Raw genomic sequence first — 20467 nt, 5'->3', positions numbered from 1 at the left:
GAAAGTAATGGAGTGAGCCTGGGAATCTGTTTATTTACAATTGAAGTGTCTTTCCAGTAAGAGTGGGGACACTCTGATATTAAAAGACACACACACGCCCACACAAACACCCTCGGTGGAATATTTTGAACATGACATACAGCAAACTGGGAATTCACTCCAACTACTGCTTTGATGTGGGTGCAGCCAAGTGAAAGGATTTCCATAGTTTATGTATTCAGCTGTGGGAGAGGGCAACTTCTGTGGAAGATGTTTTCTTTGGTAGTGGGAAATCCTATTTGTCAAAATGGAGCCTAAATTATGCCTCAGTTTTTCCAAATTAGGTATGTCCAGGCTCCTGACTGATGCATCCACCTACTCAATGCCAAGATGGCAATGAAAGCTTTTTGCTCGGCAATTGCCCTATATGACTCTGACAAGCTATATACCTATGAAATGCCTCAAACCAAATAAAGCCAGGTTGCTTGTGGTTTGTTTGGGTTTTTTTTCTTCTAAGGGGAAGTGGAGTATAAGAGACCATGTACGTGAGGCAAATGAATGCACACAAATTGGTTTCTTGTGAACCTGCAAGGTTCATGGGCATCCAGTGGGGTCATGATAAGATTGCTCATATTATGAGCAGACACTCATGTAATGTATATGTAAACAGCTTTTTGTTCATTTTAACATTACTGGAGTTCTTAAGTGGGAGGCCAAGGCTCAGCTCTTGAAAGATAGATCGTTATGTCTCTGCTTCTGTAGGTCATTAAGTCCAACAGTTGGTGCCACTGGCACCCTCCGAGCCATGCTCAGCTGCTGCATATAACCTTAAGCTCCCCAGACATTTAAGTTTCTATTGGCTAGTATGTGCAAAGCGACCTAAGAGCTGACACTCCCACAGCTCAGCAGGTACTTAGAGCCGGTAATCCAGCAAAGACCAGAAAATGCGATTGGACCTTTTTTGTCAATAATTTATTTTCTAAAAATGTAGTTTTGCTTGATCCATAACTATTTGGGATTAGCTTTGAAATCCAGAGAGGGGAGTGATATGGGTTCAAATCTCTGCTCTAGAGCATGGAATGTTTAAACCCATTTCTCCTCCATCCTAAACCACTGCCTTGACCACAAGGCTGTCAGCTATTCTAGGCTCTGCCACTTCGTCTGTTTGCAAATGGGATAGGAAAACTGAGCATGTAAACACTGATCTGACTTAAACACATAACTTCAGGAGATAGAGAAACAGGTACATTGTGTTACTTCAGCACTTCCTCTTTCAGCTGCATCTTGCCGGATGGGCAGTTCCCCACTTAGGGGCTTTTGGAGCATCTGTTCACTAGTGGCATCTTTTGATGTGCTCCGGGGGTGGGAGGTGTTTTAATTAGAGAGCCTCTTGGGAGCTGCTGTAAATAAAATGCCTGCAGGTCTCATGTATTCAGCATCCCATGCTTCAAAATGGCAGCCAGGGCACTTTAACTAAATCTCATTCAACAAGCTTTAGTTAAAGTGCCCCCACTGCCATTTTGAAATGCAGGGATGCTGCATACACATGACATTGAGGCTGCTAATTAGAATGCTCCAGCAGACTCTATTAATCTAATTAGAATGCATCAGAGCAGAGGTCAGGCACATGTATAGCTGCCCTCGGTGCATTGTGTGGTGAGCCTGGGCATCTAATGGGAAACTAAGAGATTAACAAGATGGCAAGGTATCCAAGAGTTAGGCACTGCGGTGCCCAAATACCTTTCAGGATCAGGACTTGGTCCTCTGTATTCAGAGTTCATTGACTACTCTTGACCCTTTGAACGACCCAAGTCTTGACCCAAGAGACTTCACCAGGGCAGTCCTCCACATGCTGGAGTTCTTAGACCCTTCTTGATGAACGTTGTAGTGCATTGTCAGTTTTGATGCTGTTTTTGCCACCATGTAGTTTTCAAGCTCTATTTTTGACTACCTGAGGGACCTGACCAAAACAGAACTTGGACTTCAGCACAGAACATGCCGTAAGAGTAAATTATAATTTGACTCAGTGTAGCTAGAACTGCAACCCTAAGCCAATCCAGATGCTTGCTAGATTCCACCTCTACCCTCCAAAAGGACATGGTATGTATTTGTTTAATAGCCTGATTTTTTAGGCAAACCCTCCATACTTTCTGAAGCCACTTCTTTCACTAACTTATTCAGTCTAATACACTTATATAGGATATGACAAATTATGATTTCAAATTCTGTGGGGTTTTTTTAATGGATTAGCATTAATTCACTTGAAGACCCCCAAATTTTGAAGAACACTCATGTTCTTTAGAGTACTTACTGGGTGCATCTATACATGCACTGGACTGCACAGTAACCACTGTTACTTCATAGTCCCAGCACCACATGGGTCATTTCTGACGCTACTGCACAGTAGTAATGAGCTCATTGCTACTGTGCAGTAGTGTTGGAATCATGGTTTGTGCCCGCCGACTCTATGTCACCGTAGCAGTGAGCTTGTAGCTCGTTGCTACAGCAACGTAGTGTCTCATATAGATGCGCCCACTGGTTCCATATTTCCTCATGTACCCCACCTCCCCAAAATAAAACATACAGGTTTCCCTTGGTTCTGTATGTGCAAATTCACTCTTACGCAATGACCCTTTTTATACCAAAAATGTGTTATATGTGAGGTAAATTCACTCTTATGCGATCGGTGTGGTGGAAGCCCACAGTCAGCTGCTTTGTGCGAGTGATGCACATCAAAATATAGTCTCCTGTGTGGATCTGTGCTTCTCGCTCGTTGTCCGTGACACGTGTTTCTGTAGTTGCCATTCCCATTGTGATAGTGCCCTGTGCTTGTGTGTACTGTCTGCAGTTGGTGAGTGCCAAAATTGTCATGTAAAAGTGATAGAAATGGTCTGGGGGTCAGTACAGTGGAGGTCTTGGAATGTATCCCTATTGTTACTTTGTAAAGTGGGTTCCCTTGACACAAATTCGAGTTATGCGCCATTTTCCAGGAACGCAGGTACAGCATAAAGCAAGGGAAACCTGTACCCCTTATTTTTAAAAGGGTGAGTGTAGGAAAAAGAGTTTTTTCCAGAGGCATGGCTGACTGTGTGACATAGAGTAAATCCTCTTAGAAATGCATAGGGTGTCCAGGAAGTGTGGCGTTCCAGGAGACAGTCTGAGTGTGGCAGCAGGAAAAAAAGCTAGGCCCCAGACCTTTGCAAGTGCAGTAGCAAGACTATTACTTCTATACTGTAAATAGTTCTTTATAGTTGAGATAAATGATCAATATAAATAATAAATAATAATAATGATGATAAAGTGTAATAATAAATAATGAATGTTAAACTGCAAATAATAAAGTGCTGTTTTCACAGTTTTGGAGGGCTGATTTTGAGGGAAAAGGTATGTGTGATATGGTATGTAAGTAAATATAGAAGCTGATGGTCTATGGAGAGCTGGCTGGTCATGAGGTGCCAAGTACTTCTTATGAGACACACAGACCCCTTACTCGTACTGACAAGCACATATGCAATTTGACTACTCCAGTAGGCAAGCATTTATGACAGAGTATGTAAACCCAGTGTATTCTGCAGCTGTATGTGTCAAACCAAAGAGGACAGGAGAAATGAATATCACTTTCTCTTAGTTTTCTTAACTTAAAATTCCTACTGTAGTTAATTTATTATAAAAAATAAATGAAGAATAAATAATAAAGTCTGAATAGTGAAATACATTTTCTAATGGTATATTTTCCCCTTTCCCCTATGCCAGATCTAGTTTGCTGATTTCTAATTTCCTGGTGAAAACCTTTAGTTCACATATACAGGAAGTGAGGTCATGCTTGTTTCGGCAGTTTCAGCTGCATATATCCCAGATAGCAGCTGAATTTTATCAGTTGGTTTAGCCTTTGGTCTTCAAGAGACAAACTATTATTTCACTCCTCTTAAAAATAATAATAAGACTACTACAGAAAAATGTGCTGTAAGCCTGAATTTAAAAAAAAGAGCAAAGCCATACCTTCTAAAGTCTTCTGGCCCCTCTTCTTCATTATCCTATGTGGCCTGGGACTTAGATTGCCTTGAAATCTAAATGACTCCTTCTCTGAGCTCCCTCTTGTGTACCCTGGTTTGTATTGCATTTACTCATTCCGGCTCTGTTCAGTTGGCATTAGACACAAGTTTCTTCCCCCAGTGCTTTACATTGAGGGGTACTGCCAGAGTTCTGGGTTTCAGGCCAAAAAAAGTAATAATAGAAAACTTGCAAGGAAGCCTCTGTTAGTGGAATTAAAGGCCCTAAATCCAGTTCTGATAGTGTTCGGTAATGCATTCTCCCAACCGTTTGTGCACATTTGATGAAGGTCATACACCACTATTCACTTATAGGAAAAACTCTAATATTGTTAGTCATGTTGGACCTGGTCCAATGACCACTGGAGTCAAGGGCTCTCACTAACGTCACTGGGACAAGATCAGCGCTCTATTCTACAGGTTATCCCACTGAAGTCGATACTTGCGCAGTATTTGGCTCCCTGGGAAAAATATTTTATCACTCTCCCTCCTCTGAACTCAGATAATTAACCACACTGACCAGTCAAGAGCCCCCAACCACTAACTGACTTCAGAAATTCCCTTCTGAAAACTTCTTAGTTTGTCCATGGGCGAGCCCTGTGAGGATGAATTTTATTTTTTTTTAAAAGTTTAAAAATAATTAGCTGTAAAACAGTGTGAAATGAAGGACTTATGGCAGTAGTTCTACTGCAGTCAGTGAGAAAGGTGTTCAGCTGCTTACTCGAGGGATTAGTTTATTTTTTTGAACACAGTTTCTTCCAAGTCAGTAGAAGTCTTCCATTGTACTCAACTAACATAAAAAATGTTGGTTTCAGTTCTAGTAACTTTACTATTAATTTTGCATCAAGACAAACACAACAATTAGGCATGTAATATAAATTACAAATGATGCCCAGATTAGAAACTTTCTGTAAATTATATCAGTCCCTGAAACAGGACCCCTTGACTCTGTCAAAGAAGTGTTATCTTGAGATTGTCAATGCATGCTCCAGGGTAAGAGTGACTTTGTCCCCAGAGACCCAAATGAATGTAACAAGTGACATTAGTCATATTACAGAGACTGTAGGGCCTAGTGTCACTAAACGTCAGCTAAATCTCTATACATGGCTTGCTTCACACAGCCATTCCTGCAGTGATGAAAAGTGAGGGAGGCCTAATTGAACCAATTAAAGAAACATTTGCTAAGGGGAGGAGTGGCCTGCAGAGCAGGTATATTTTGTTTTCTTTCAGTTTCCATCAAAGTCTAAGTGGGTGGGAAAAAAGCCTATCTACTAAATGCCAGAATTAGGACATTAGCTGACGAAAGGCAGAAGGTTTAGACAAAGGCATTTTTCTTCCCCAGGGCTGATGTTCTGTCTGCTCTACCTTGGGCATTTCTAGAGAAACCAGAAACAATTAGCCAGTCGGCTCAAACCCGCTACAGAAACAGAATGGCAGACATGCCACTTTTGGAATAGCAAAGTTATGCAATGAAAAAGGAATTGTAACTGAAATGCAAGGCAGGGCTACCATACACCATCAGGCTGGGACTCTGATGTTACTAATAGTGGTATAAATAATCAAGAAGATATCAGGTATACCCCACAGATATCAGGTAGTTGCACCAACACAAATCCGGTGGGCTTTTTATCACCCCCTTCCTTATTAGTCACAGCTGAATAGCTTTATATTTCCCAACATTTAATTGTATTAAAACAATTTTTAATTTCACTCTTCTTTTTCTCTTGGAGAAGCTGACACAGTTTGAAAATAGCTACCAAGGAACTGGGCAACTAAACTATAGTCAGAGATACAGCCAGGTAGTTCTCTTCTTAATGTGTGTGTGTGGCTCATGCTAGTTAGAAATGTAACCAAATTCTGCTCTCAGTAAAACTGGCAAAATTTTGAAGCACAAATCTACACTAGTATAACCGAGGGATTTTTGTACAATATTCATGCAAGTCAAGCTTCTTCAGCATTCAAAGGCATTCATATCTTAGATACTGATATGGAAATAAGTATCAGCTGTGAAGTATTGACATAGACCACATTTTTCCATAGTTTGGAACTGTTTTGGTAAGAGGCTGTCACAACTGTGTCCTTTACCACTAACAGGAGTTGTAGACAGAATAAGGAGAGAAAGACTGTATGGAAGGCACAGTAAACATAAAATTGGAAAACACTTTTCAGCAAGTCTCCACAGCAAAGATGAAATAGAATAAAGGCTGTAAACAATAACAGGCAAATCCAACACCATTCCAATCAACATTCATGGTGAACTTATAAAGCAGTTACTATAAAAAGATCCTGGCGATACAGGAAATTGGGTGCAGAGAGCAAGAGAAAAGTTATTCAGTATATATCTTACATTTAATATATATTGGATTACATTATATTAATGATATTATTTGATAATTGAAAACACACTGGAATTATTAGTTTGCTTACCATAATAGATGGGGCAGCAAAAAATGGTCTCTATATCTTTGATATAACTCTAACATAAACCATCAAGGTATAATCTGTAGGTGATACAATCTGAAGGAGACCTAAGGTAGGGGCATGATAACAGGTTACAGTAGGCCTGAGACAGAAAACCAAAAAATGTAAGGAGATATAAAAGCCTATGGACTCCCTATGTAGAGAGCAAACACTGTAAAAATAAAGTCTGCTATGATACTGAGGTACAAACGTTCAAAGAAGCTTCCCTATTCTCCTAAAATTTCTGCCTATAATTTTGTACATAGAGACTAACCACTGGAAGGGGTTGCAAAAGTGGGTCTGTTTTTTGCACATTTATTAAAAATATAGCCTTTATGATAAATATCTAGTAAGGGTGGGCTCAATCCTGCCTGTTCTAAACAAGCCCAAAAGAATAAACATTATAAAGATAGACCCTGTTCCAAAGTTCACAAAGGATTCCAACTGACTTTAACAGGTTGGGATCAGACTCACAAAGAACCATCACTATAACAGCTGACATTGTAAATGCAATACCATAAAGCTTCAGGGTATCACAGATTAACAAGCATAAATAATGCTTGTATTACATTTCCAACATGATTCTGCTTCTAGAGATAATTTTGCTAAAAAAAATTTTCTTAGTTTTGCTAATAAACATGAAATGTTGGATGTATTCCACACCACAGTTTGCATCATGTTCATTTGATGCACTCACCATCACCCAAACTATCTATGCAAGCATTTGCCTTCATTTTACTATTTAAAGGTCAGCTAAAGCTGAAAGGATACAGTCTTTGTTCTTGAATCCACAAAGCTGTACAGTGTTAGCAGAAGGTAGAAGCATAAACATGACCTGCAGTGAAATCGTTTATGAAATTGAAATCTTACAATCTGAAAAAAAAATTCAGGACCACGTTTATCAATCTTAGATACTGATCTGGTTTCCAACATCGGAGTAACTTAGCACTTTGCAATTAAAAAAATGTTTCTCACCCCACTTGTCCCCCAGCCCCAAGATATACACTGTTTGGTGTGTGGCTGCACTGTCCAGTTCCTGTGGCTGGGCAGAGACAGCACAGGGTTCCCACCCCTCTGGTGCATAGGTTTGGGGGGAATTTAGCAAAGATTTCTTATTCCATAGCCTAGAACCCTTCAACATTTATAAATACAATTGTTAATGCCAGCACCAGTGAGGCTTTTATATGTGATACTGGCCACACCTACATGAGATGCTGACTGTGCAGTAGTCTGATACTATTGCACAGTAGCATCATGTGGCAAAAAATGTGATGCGATGCTAATGCACAGTAGTATTACACTACTATGCAGTAGTGTCACAAAAAAGGTGTTTATTGGTGATACTATGCAATAACCTGGGATTGCTCACCAGGTCAATTAGGCTTTGACCTCCCTCACTGGTGGACAAGTACAGGATAGCCTACTAGAGCCTCCGTGCCCATTTCAGGAGAAGTCCATGAGGAACTTCTGGAGCCTTTTGAGCAGGGTCATTGGTGGGTTCAAGATGGCACACCCCTTCCACAGAGTAGCAGGTGCCAGGGTGTTGATGACCGAGATGTGACCGTGGTTGGAGAGGTTGGGCAGGCACCAGCACCACCAAGATATTTATGCCTTTATATTTAGGCCTTCCCACTTCTTGGCTAGATAAACCAGCTGGTCCAGGAAAATGCCCAGGACTTCGAAGCCATCATGGCACAAGGACAGGCCTCCAGGAAGGTCTGAGGGCTGAGCAAGATTTATTACTCTTACTTTGTGTGGTGGGAATGACAAAACCAGCATTGACTATATCTTTTGGGAGGCAGAAAATTATTGCACATCGCAGACGTCATTTTCTTTCTTTCTAATGCTCATTAAAGTGAAGGCTGGGCTAGGGTAGGCTAGAGTGAAACAAGGTACAATGGTTAACATTTACCCAGGGTGTAGAAGGCTAATACAGTGATATTAGCAAAGGGGCAGACTCAGACCAGTATTGAATAATTGTCTTCGCTGATGAAAAGAACTCTTGTTTCTCTGTGGTTTTCCTTAGAACATTATCTTGTTCCCATTTTCTAAAGCAAAATTCTTTCAGAATACAGTAGCTTCTTACCACTTTCAGCTCACATAGCTAGTTGACACTGCTTGATAAATAGATTGAATATAATAGCAACTTCTACAGTCTGGTATTGATTTACTATCGTCATCCCAGGTACTGCCAGATTATTATTTTATGGTGAAGGAAAATAGGGATACCACAACATGACACTTATTCCTGAGAAAGTTTGGCAGGCAGCCCTGATAAGAAGGACACAATGGCCTTGGTCTGATTCTCCCAGAGGGACTGCTACAGTATGAGGATTCCCTTACTAGAATACAGCAAAAATAAGAGGCAGTCAGAACTGTATCATTATTCTTTGCATCTAATTAGGTTAACACATTTGGGACCAAACATTTACGAAGTTCCAATTTCGTAGTCAATCATAAGCATAATTAATTGTGACTTTCCGACACAAGTTATCACATTTAGATGTTTAATGACTTTGTCACGCCATCACCTTTGTTTCAGCCAGGAAAACTGCCAGTATACTCATTGGTTAGGAATTTGCAGAGGTGAACAAGGAGGTGCGCAAAAGCAGTCAAAAAGAATTTGTCCTTAATAGCTGAACATACGTTCAGAAAGCACAGTATTTTTAACTCTCTAGTTTTAAGGAGGAAAGGGCTCAAGCTGTGTGAGTTGAATCTGGATGTCTTTGGATCCAGATGTTTGGTGGGGCCTTTTACAGAGATACATGGCCTCCTATGGTTAAGGGCTTGCAGACCAAGCCCTGTGAGGAGAGACTGGGGCACCTGGACCTCTTCAGCCTTCGCAAGAGAAGGTTGAGAAGCGACCTTGTAGCTAGCTATAAGTTCATCACGGGGGCACAGAAGGGAATTGGTGAGGTTTTATTCACCAAGGCACCCCCGGGGGTTACAAGAAATAATGGCCACAAGCTGGCAGAGAGCAGATTTAGATTGGACATTAGGAAGAACTTCTTCACAGTTAGAGTGGCCAAGGTCTGGAACGGGCTCCCAAGGGAGGTGGTGCTCTCCCCTACCCTGGGGGTCTTCAAAAGGAGGTTGGATATGCATCTAGCTGGGGTCATCTAGACCCAGCACTCTTTCCTGCCTATGCAGGGGGTCAGACTCGATGATCTATTGAGGTCCCTTCCGACCCTAACATCTATGAATCTATGAATCTGCTCATCTGCCTATTTCACATTGATGTACTCTCATGGATTTCAGCGGAGTTACTAGGGAATGACCTAGGCAAGTGCAAATGGGATCAGACCCAGATATTATTTTTGTTTAAAAGTTCAAATTTGATCCCAAATTCAGTTTTAAAATCCCTCCATGACATTGCGTAGGCTATAAGTCCATCACTGCCCCTCTCCAGTTTCAACCCAGAACATACAGAATATTGGGAACTGCAAGGCTCAGGGCAATGGGCCTCACAGGAAGAACTGGTAGGAAAGCAGGCTGCTTATTGAGGAGCTCATTTTACAGTTCTTATTATTGTAGTGATTGTATGTGGGCAAAACAAGCAAGGCAAGGTTTAAAACACAAAAAAAATCCCAGCAGCTGAATGGTCCTGAGCCAGTAGTGTTCTAAATCCACAGTGTTCAGCTTGAGTAGGCCTCCGGGGGGGCCACCATAAAAGACCAGCCACCCAGCATATGGCCTAGTCTGCTGTGGAGCAGCCACTGCAGAAATCCATGTGCACAGTAGGCTGTGCTGGATGCCACAGATATTGGTCTTGGTACAATTGATTATGCCACAGCTGAACTTATTAAGCTGATTCCAGAGGTAGCATGGGAGCCTAGAGCCACATCCAGCCTGGTTACAACGTAGAAGTTCCTGGTAGTGACAGAGGTTCTCTCCTACTCTCTCTGTCCCAGTGAGGTGGTGATGCTCATAGATGAATGAACTGTGTCATGCATTACCTGGACAGGACTCCTCAGACAGAGTTGGAAGCAGAGTGGATCCCATATGTTCTTGAACAATAGCAAGTGGAGCATTTGTGAAAACTTGGTGATCAGTTTGTTGGCTCCACTGTGATGCCTGATGCTAAGTGGAGAAATTTAGACTAGCACTGGTTATCATACAAGTTTCTTGGGTTCCATGTGTCTGTGATAATTATCATGCTATGATTAAACTTTGTGCCTACTCTGTGTGGATAAAATTTAACCAAGGGTGGGTACCACATTCACCATCTGACCAGCAGAGAACAAGTCCCAGACTACACGTGTTTGAGCATTGATTCCCTAAATAGACTCTACCAGGTTGTTCACAAGACTGTACCTACTCTTGACCTTTGGAGATGCCATTTGTGTGTGTTCAGTCTAGGGTGAATCTGTGTACATTGGCTGTGCATTGTATACAAACTGCTAACTATTCACAAAGATTATAAACTCAGTTTGGCTCTGAGCATGGTGTAAATGGACGCCTGGCGATGCACACTTTGATGGACTTTGATGTCAATGTCGACTTGTGCATTAGTTACTTATAGCAGCTATAGTGCTGTTCAGATTCTTTTCAGTTTTTTTAAAGTTATTATCCTTTGAGGCAAAGTAGATACCATTTACATATAAGAACTGCCTAAGGTAGTGTTCATCGGGTCACTGGTAAATATATTAAATAAAGTTGGTGAGCCTTGGGAGAATCCATTTTTTTGGAATCTCCAAGTGTGTATGTGAGGGTTTGTGGTCTAGAAACACCTGAAAATATCTGATTAAGCATCAGCTCAATTGCTATAATAATCTCTCTAGAAAGATGTCTTGACCCCTCTCTTCCAAAGCCAATGTGCTGGGGATGTTATAGATTATGCAAGGTCTAGAAAGACAGATCCACTTTTCTTCATTTAAAATTCATTCTCAATGTACATAGTGGGTGTGTCTACATCAGACACTAACTACACAGTAGAATGAGTCTACTGTGCATTAATGTGTAATTATACTGCATGTTAATGCATCACAGCAAAAGCTGTGCTATTGCACTAATGCACAGTAGAATAAGTCTACTGTGCATTAACATCATTAAAAAGGCATGTGCCAGTGCTACTGTGCAGTGGCACCAGTTATTGCACATCCAGTTAGTACTTGTTATTACAGGTAGTAAACTTAATATGCAGTAACTATGACACATTAATGCAGTGTAGACATGCCCAGTGAGTGCTAGCCCTTGGCCACAGGTGGTTCCATTTTGATTGAAAACTTTCCTGGTCCTAACTCAGAAGTTTTTCTTAGTGTGGATTCAATTCTCTGTAAGATCATCAGCTACCTGAGTTTGTAGCTGCACGTCAGGAGTGATACTGAAATATGGGTGTCTACTAAAGAGTAGTTTTTGCTTGGCAATTACTTAGATGTAATAGTTATCACTTTAGTTTTAATCTATCTTTTGGGTAACATCTTTTCCTGTATGATGTGGGGCATGAAGATAAACAGCCAACAATGGTTTTTCTTCCCAAGACTAACAATGGATTCACTTAACTGGTTGCAGCTTTTGTTTCCCCCAAAAGATAATCCCATCATATATGACAAGTACCTAACAGTAACATACCCTATTCTTCAGGGAAAGAGAAGACCCAAAGTGAGTAAATCTTGTGATGTTTGACCCTAGTAAAAGAGTTTGAGAAAGGGCCTTGAAAGTCAGAGTCTGTGAGAAGACTTTGAAACAACTGGATGGGTAGATGAAGTATTTGAACAGCCAGATGTGGCGAGTTCTTAATAAGGAGCCATGGGAGAACCTGAGAAAGCAGCTTTAAGAGAAGAGGCAAATGGAGAATTTGGGGATGGATCTGATGGCTATTTTGTTGCTCAAGGCTGCAGATCTCCTTCAGATCTAAGGGACCAAAGGGATATCTTTCCAATAGTTCAAAAAGGGCAGAAGACCTGTACCATTTGCTTTCATTTTGGATTTTTTTTTACTTGGTCTCATATTACCCTAGAAGGCTGAGAGTTTTTAGATTTGGTGGAGAGCCAAGCTACTTTGGTACAGATGAAAATATGTGGCAAAATCCTATTTACCATTCACATGCCTAAGTGGTGGGTATGTAGCCACGTGGCAGCAGTTTTTTGTCACTAACACACCATTTAGAATTCATAGATGTTAGGGTCGGAAGGGACCTCAATAGATCATCAAGTCCGACCCCCTGCATAAGCAGGAAAGAGTGCTGGGTCTAGATGACCCCAGCTAGATACTCGTCTAACCTCCTCTTGAAGACCCCCAGGGTAGGGGAGAGCACCACCTCCCTTGGGAGCCCGTTCCAGACCTTGGCCACTCTAACTGTGAAGAAGTTCTTCCTAATGTCCAGTCTAAATCTGCTCTCTGCTAGCTTGTGGCCATTGTTTCTTGTAACCCCCGGGGGCGCCTTGGTGAATAAATACTCACCAATTCCCTTCTGTGCCCCCGTGATGAACTTATAGGCAGCCACAAGGTCGCCTCTCAACCTTCTCTTGCCGAGGCTGAAAAGGTCCAGTTTCTCTAGTCTCTCCTCGTAGGGCTTGGTCTGCAGGACCTTGACCATGCGAGCTGCCCTTCTCTGGACCCTCTCCAGGTTATCCGCATCCTTCCTGAAGTGTGGCGCCCAGAATTGCACGCAGTACTCCAACTGCGGTCTGACCAGCGCCCTATAGAGGGGAAGTATCACCTCCCTGGACCTATTCGTCATGCATCTGCTGATGCACGATAAAGTGCCATTGGCTTTTCTGATGGCTTCGTCACACTGCCGGCTCATGTTCATCTTGGAGTCCACTAGGACTCCAAGATCCCTTTCCACCTCTGTGCCACCCAGCAGGTCATTCCCTAGGCTGTAGGTGTGCTGGACATTTTTCTTCCCTAGGTGCAGCACCTTGCATTTCTCCTTGTTGAACTGCATCCTGTTGTTTTCTGCCCACTTGTCCAACCTATCCAGGTCTGCCTGCAGCTGTTCCCTGCCCTCCGGCATGTCCACTTCTCCCCATAGCTTTGTGTCATCTGCAAACTTGGACAGAGTACATTTGACTCCCTCGTCCAAGTCGCTGATGAAGACATTAAAGAGTATCGGTCCAAGGACCGAACCCTGCGGGACCCCACTGCCCACACCCTTCCAGGTTGAGACCGACCCATCTACCACGACTCTTTGGGTGCGACGATCTAGCCAATTCACCACCCACGGGACTGTGCAGTCATCCACATCACAGCCTCTTAGCTTGTTCACCAGTATGGGGTGGGATACCGTATCGAAGGCCTTCCTTCAGCATTGCCTATATGAGCTTACTGTGAGTATGCTCAGTACAACTTTGCTTGGCTAGCAGTGCAGGGGAAACAAATTCATAAATGTACATACTGATAAGTTCTAAAATTTTAGTCAGAGAAAACCTATGACTGAGAGTCTTAGATGCTAGAAGAGGAGGAGGACCAACTTACCCATCTTTCAGCCCAATAGCCTATTCCCCAGGGAGCAATATCTTTTACTTAAAGAAAATGCAATGTTTTATATCTATAAAAGTTTTTTCCACATTGTTGTCCTTAAATATTATGGCTATATAATGACTTGAAAATTATAATTCATGTAGTTCTGGGATTATGAAATCTTCAAGAAATGGCTTTTGAGTACTCAGTGAAGTGCTGCTCAGTTTCACAGCTAATAAATAAGGAGACATTAAACTAGTTGTTGAGTATTACAATTATGAAAACCTTTTTAAATCATTCTAAAATGTTTTTAAAAGTACCAACGGCGTCAAAAGTAGCCATGCTAATCTTTTCCTATTTTTCAATAATAAAAATAATCTGTTCCTTGAGTAAAATCTAATCCAGAGTTATTTTTCATGTTTCATTCCTGAAAACAAGTGGTTATAATGGGAACAATAAAAAATCTGTAATGGTAGCAGGTGCAAAATGAAAGAGTACATTAAAAATAGACTGAATGCATTCTCCAGTAGCATGGGTTCTACATGCATATCACTCAGAAATAATCCATTTATCTTTTCTCTCCTCGTACATGTAGCCAGCTTTGATACGTACCCTAGAGACTTCCAGACAAGGCTGTGAAAATTTAGGGAAAGCCACAGTTCACCAACCAGATGCTCAGCAAAAGTTTTGTAAGACATCAAGACCTGGCTGTTTCCCCACTGCTGTTAAGGGAATGAATGCAAGGACATGACTGATCTATTTTCTCTCCAATAAATCCTGATTTTATCCCTGCTAGTAAGCAATTAAACGCATCAAAGTTCACTAGTGATTAATTTGGCCTCGTGATTTGCAGCCATGCTGTGGTTGCACATGTGACACTGCTTCTGCTCATACAAACATGATTTCACCATCATTTCACCCATTATTTCGTTCTAGTCAGCAAAACTGCATAGGCACATAGTACAGTCAAGTCTTGCTTTTCAGAACTCCTTGTTCACCATTCCTTTTCCAACAATATTCCCTCCCCTCTCTCTCCTCCATTTTTATTCAATTCCTCTTTTGCTTTAGGGCAGCTTTGTGGTGTCATTCCATGACTCTTTTTGAGCCAGTTTTTCAGAATCTGTCTCCATAATACTTGCAAGTCAGGTATTGAGAGCATCAACTGATTTAAATTGCACTGAGAGCTCTGTTGCACAGTAAGCATGGAATGACACTTTCATTTCATTGTGCAATTATTGTGATTGTTCTTGCCTTTAGAGTTGGACTTCCATTTAGACATTCAGTAAACAGTTTGACTGCACAACTGTGGCATGTACAAATGCATGTATACAATTGCATGTGCATTCTTTTCGTTCATTTGTAAAAGACCTTTCATTTTGAAGATCTGTGAATAACTTAAGGTTGGCAGGAAATAATTCATACTGTGCATTGAATGTGCACAATATGGCCTGCACACAAAGCAGCACCTTACTTTTTAATAATTAGAAAATAGTTGAATACAAAAATAATCAAATATAGTTGCAAAGTCCTGACCAACATTTTTCTTTGATGTACATGTCAATCCCCTTGTCTGTCACACACTCGCAACCAAACAATTCTAGTCTGACTCTTGGGAAAAGATTAACTTTTATTGTGATTCTTTGTAGCCAAACAGGACATAACTCAGACTCTGTTATTTCAATTCTTAGTTTAAGAGTTTCCAAGATTTCTTTTACAAATTCATTCAGGGTCAAGAATCTTCCTGTTCCTGGATTCTATAATACCAGACTCTGCATGCATTGTACTAGTAGTTCAAAGTATTTGCTCCAATCTGCATTTTTTATCACTGGATTTCATTTGCCAGCATGTTGCCCATTTCTCTAACTTTTATTAGATTTTTCCTAAATTCCTCCCAGGATTGTCTAGTCAGAACAAACCAATATTTCATATTAGGTTCAATATTACTCTTCTACTACTCACCTTCACTTAGAGAACACTTGGCATGTGCATCTACATGAGATGCTTAATGCACAGTAGACTGCTTGACTGCATTACGGCATCACATCAAAACCGTGCTATTAGGCTAATGTGTGGTAGTATTACTCAACTGCTTGTTAACCATCATGATAAAAGCATGAGATTGCGTTAATACACAGTAGGGCAGCCTAATGTACATTTATTTAATACTTTCTTTGACAAGTACTAAATTTAATGCGCAGTAAGCACTGTGCATTAATGAACATGTAGACATGCCCAGTGATAGGCAAATTAAAATAAAATAGATTCTACTCTTTGGCAACTAGGGGATGCACATCCTTAACCTTTTACCATGTTGAAAATTGACCGTTTACCACTATTCTTTGCTTTCTGAGTCATTTCTGAATCCATTACACTACTTTACCTCTTACCTAGACCTACAGAGAACATGCTCCTCCCTGTAAACTCAGTGTTGAAATCCTTGTTTTTCTGAAGAAAATGGTTTTTTTCCTATTGATTTCAGTGGGAGCAGGGTTTTGGCACAGGTTTTTAGCTCTGGATTTTTAGCTCTTCTTTATAGGCCTAAAGGGAAATTTGAACAACCTACTGTTTTTCTGTTGCTGGGCTCAAAACTCCATGCAGGGTAATTTCATATGAAATCACGGACTGAAGGTTTGTGTTAAAAATTAGCCGAGACTTCAGAATATTTCAAAGTCATGGTCTGCTTCCCTGATTTCTCCCATAATTTAGATTATCCAGATCCATTGACTGCAGAAAGTTTCACAAGACAATCTAAGCACTTTTTTTTGCTACATTATTTGTTGCAAGATTTCATTTCACCCAGCTTTGACATTTGCTATGGGACCATCTGGGGCTGTCTTCAGTTGTTTTGGGTTGTTTCCTGAGTTCAGAGAACAAACTATTTGCAGCGAGGGGTGAAAGGAATGCATGTTCTAAATTAAGAATATGCATATTTAAATTTTTCCTCTAACATGTAGAGAGAGTTATTCTAAATAGCTAAAGTTATGTGCATGCCCTTTTGTAATTTGGGGAAATTAATTATGTGATAATTCAAAAATTTAGTACTAACAGGTTTCTCTGCCATATTCTAGCAGCTTGCCACTGTGAGAACAATAGTATAAGAAATAGGATATGGACATTTTTTATTATGTATTAGATTAGAAAGACATTTTCTTTCTACAAATGCATGTAATTGTCTCCATATACTAGGGATTGTTATTATCTAATATGGAAAGGTTCTTGCTTTTGATTGGTTTGCCTGAATCTATGTAAAATATATTAAAATATATGCAAACTAGTGTTCTCTATCTACCAGAGACCATCAGGTGTTCACCACTAGTATTTCATATCCATAATAATCTCTTTTGGTACCCGTACACTGCAGTTCATATCTGTGTCCTGATTCATGTACACATGTGTACATGCTGGCCACACTCGGGCTCCATGAATACAGAATAAAGAATTGCACACAACTCATAACCATGCAGCCTACCCACACAGGCACTACAGATTTGGTGCTAGGACTCCTGGGACTCTCTCATATTCTTTGGACCTGAACTATTTTAGGTATCAGTTTGTGGAGTATGGGAGAGAATTTGTTCCTCCTGGGCCTTTGTACAGAGGTGTTCTTACCTCAACAGCACAGACAGATTAGGCCGGGGCGGGTGAAATGGACCGGATCTGGCCCACCAAGCAATTTCATCTGGCCCATGGGCACCCACCAATTAATTGTATCCCACCCAGCCCACGCACCTCACTCCCACTCTCATGCATGGAAGGGCCCCGGCCCAGCCAACATGCAGCTTCCAGGCAGCGCTGTTGCTGCCACTGCTGCAGCTGCCAGGGGATCTGCTCAACTTCCCTGGTGTCCAATGGCTCCTTCTCATCTCCATGCTGCAGTGCTCGCTCTGGGCAGTACATAGGGAGGGCGAGCTGGGGCATGGGTAGAGGGAGATGCATCTGGGCAGGGGCAAGGAGCATGGGGCTGAGGGATACAGAGCCCAGGGTGGTGGTGGGAGCATGAAGCTTGGATGGGCAAGGTGTGGGTGTGAGGTGGGGAGGTGATGAGACCCCCAACAAACTCCCCCCATGGCACACAGCCTCTGCCGGTGGCAGCAGTAGCAGCAGTAGGTGGAGGCCCTTGGGGTGCTCATGGCCTGCACAGGCACTGCTGCCTGGAGACACGTTGCTTCGGCCACAGATGCACATGGTAGCAAGCAGCACACTAGAGCTGTGTAAAGATTCTGTTGCCGATTTGATTCCGCGGAGATTCGGCCCGATTCAGCAGCTGAATCTCTGAATCAAATCAGGAGACCCTTTAATCTCTCTGAATCGAACTGGAACCCTCTGAATTGATTCAGAGATATTCGATGATTTGGACATAGACACAGCTTTAAATGTTTTTTCTACATACCTCAAGGTACCAGGCAGCTTGTGAACGCTGAGATGGTAGGGCAGATGAAGCATCCCACAGGAATGCAGGGGGGTCTCCAGCACACTCGCAAGCAGATCTGGAAGTGGACCAGAAGCACTTCCAGTCCACTTCTGGGTCTGCTGGGGAGTGCGCAGAGGACCCTCCTTCCCCCTGGCTCAGTGACTGGTACCTCCTGGGTCAATTGCCATGTTGTGGGGGTGTGGGGGGAGTCCCCCCATGCACTCAGTGGTGGATCTGGAAGTGGACTGGAAGTATTTCCGGTCCACTTCCAGATCTGCTGCCGAACACACTGGACACCCTCCCCCCGCCAACGGTGGGATGCTCCGTCCACCCCACCATCTCAGCATTCACAAGGTACCTCAAGGCATGTAGAAAAAACATTTAAAGCTGTGTCTATGTCCGAATAGCTGATTCTCTGAATCAGCACTGAATCATCAGATTTGGATTCAGCCGAATTGAATAGGGACAGTCATCCGAATCAACAAATCAAATCATTGTCCCTCAATTTGGGCTGAATCTGAATGCAAATCAAATACAGCCTGCTTCGCACACCCCTACAGCATACCCAGGCCAGCCCACCTCTTCCGTGAGGCTCCCCACAGCACACAGGCAGCTCCTTACACTAGTGCACCACCAAGTGAAGCCCTGCACAATGGTGCCTTTCCCACTGCCTGCCACCACGTGCAGATGTTGGGACACCACCAGAAGTGGTGGGGAACCTTGCCTCCTGGTTCCTTGGAAGCAGGGAGTGGAAAAAGGCAGCCAGCTCCATCTCATAGGGTTTCCCCCCAGTGACACAAAAGTGCCAGGAGTGTGCTGTGAGAAGCCCCGTGGCAGGCTGGCCTGGATGAGCTCCTTGCTGCCATGTGCAGCTCTGGCTGGAGCCACACACCACTGGGGGGTGCATGATGCAGCTAGTGCCCACTCCCTGCCAGGGAAGGGAAGGGTACCTGTCAAAGGGCAGGGCTACCCTTGTAGCCCTTGACAGCTCACCAAAACACGTTAAGTGGCCCTCCAACCAAAACAATTGCCCATCCCTGAATTAGGCACATAGCAATATTGTATGAATCCTTGCTTCTGCTTATTTTACCCAGTGCTGAGCCATGGATCCAGTAGTGTAACTGAGGGGGGTGACTGGCTGCTCAAGACATGGAGCTACCCTGCTACACCTGTGTATGGGTCTAGTTTTTGGACTAAGGTGAGACAAGTGGATCAGAAGACAGAGTAGATTTGGTAAATTTGCACCTAGAAGACTGAGTGTGCATGTATAGTGTGTGTGTGTGTGTGTGTGTGTGTGTGTGTGTGTGTGTGTGTGTGTGAGAGAGAGAGAGAGAGAAGAGAGAGAGAGAGAGAAGAGAGAGAGAAGAGAGAAGAGAGAGCTAAGATAATATAAGCTTTTAGGAGCTGGAGCTCATTTCATCAGATGTTGTGAAAGCACAGAGCAGTGTATAGAATGGAGAGAGTTATTTGAATACAAATGGCAGGAAGAAATGGGGAAAAGAGAAGGGGAGGGGGGCACTTCTGGGAGAGGCAAACAAGAAAGAAACCTTAGAAACAAAGTGGTCACAAAAGCTAATCTAGGTAATGGGATAAGAATCCATATTCCCTGTTTAAACCATACTTAACATAATCCAGTCTCTGGATGATTTCTTGTGCCACAACTAGATGACAAATTTCAGCAGCAGTTCATGACCTGCACATCTACCAAAACTGCAGAACTTGGCCAGACTGTAGACTTTATACAGTTGCAACAGCTTGCCCAAACACAGCATTTATGGTGTAGAACAACTGGCAGAGTGGTGGAGTCACATAGGCTTGGGAGACCAAGGGACTGCTCTAAGTCCATGACTAACAAGTTTGAGATTGGGAAGTCAGCTATTTTGAGGTTTGAGAGACAAGGTGGTTTATCCAGGAGCACTGGACAGAACTAATATTCTGAAAATAATAGCTGGTCATAGGGGAGAAAGTTTCCCCAACTCCACTAGAGTCCTCAGTAGCACTTATATTCCAATAATTTGCCTTCCACAAGGTGCAGATGGAGCTATCAATAGCAAAGGATATTACTCTAGTACTTTGCTAGCCATGGTCAATCACAAAGGCAAGTTCACAAACATAAAAGCTGATCATTTTGAATGAAAGATTTTACTCTGTGACTAGCTGCTAG

The 20467-nt window shown here is 42.3% G+C and overlaps 1 long non-coding RNA gene across 3 annotated transcripts in view; it reads right to left on the bottom strand.

The window, feature by feature from the left end:
- The window catches only part of LOC109283073 (uncharacterized), a 93800-nt gene that overhangs the window by 12512 nt on the left and 60821 nt on the right, over nucleotides 1-20467 (bottom strand). The gene's annotated exons all lie outside the window — the stretch shown is intronic.

The sequence above is a fragment of the Alligator mississippiensis genome, chromosome 3 (assembly GCF_030867095.1).
Source record: "Alligator mississippiensis isolate rAllMis1 chromosome 3, rAllMis1, whole genome shotgun sequence".
In the NCBI taxonomy this organism is placed as follows: Eukaryota; Metazoa; Chordata; order Crocodylia; family Alligatoridae; genus Alligator; species Alligator mississippiensis.
This window is presented reverse-complemented; position numbering and strand designations above follow the sequence as displayed.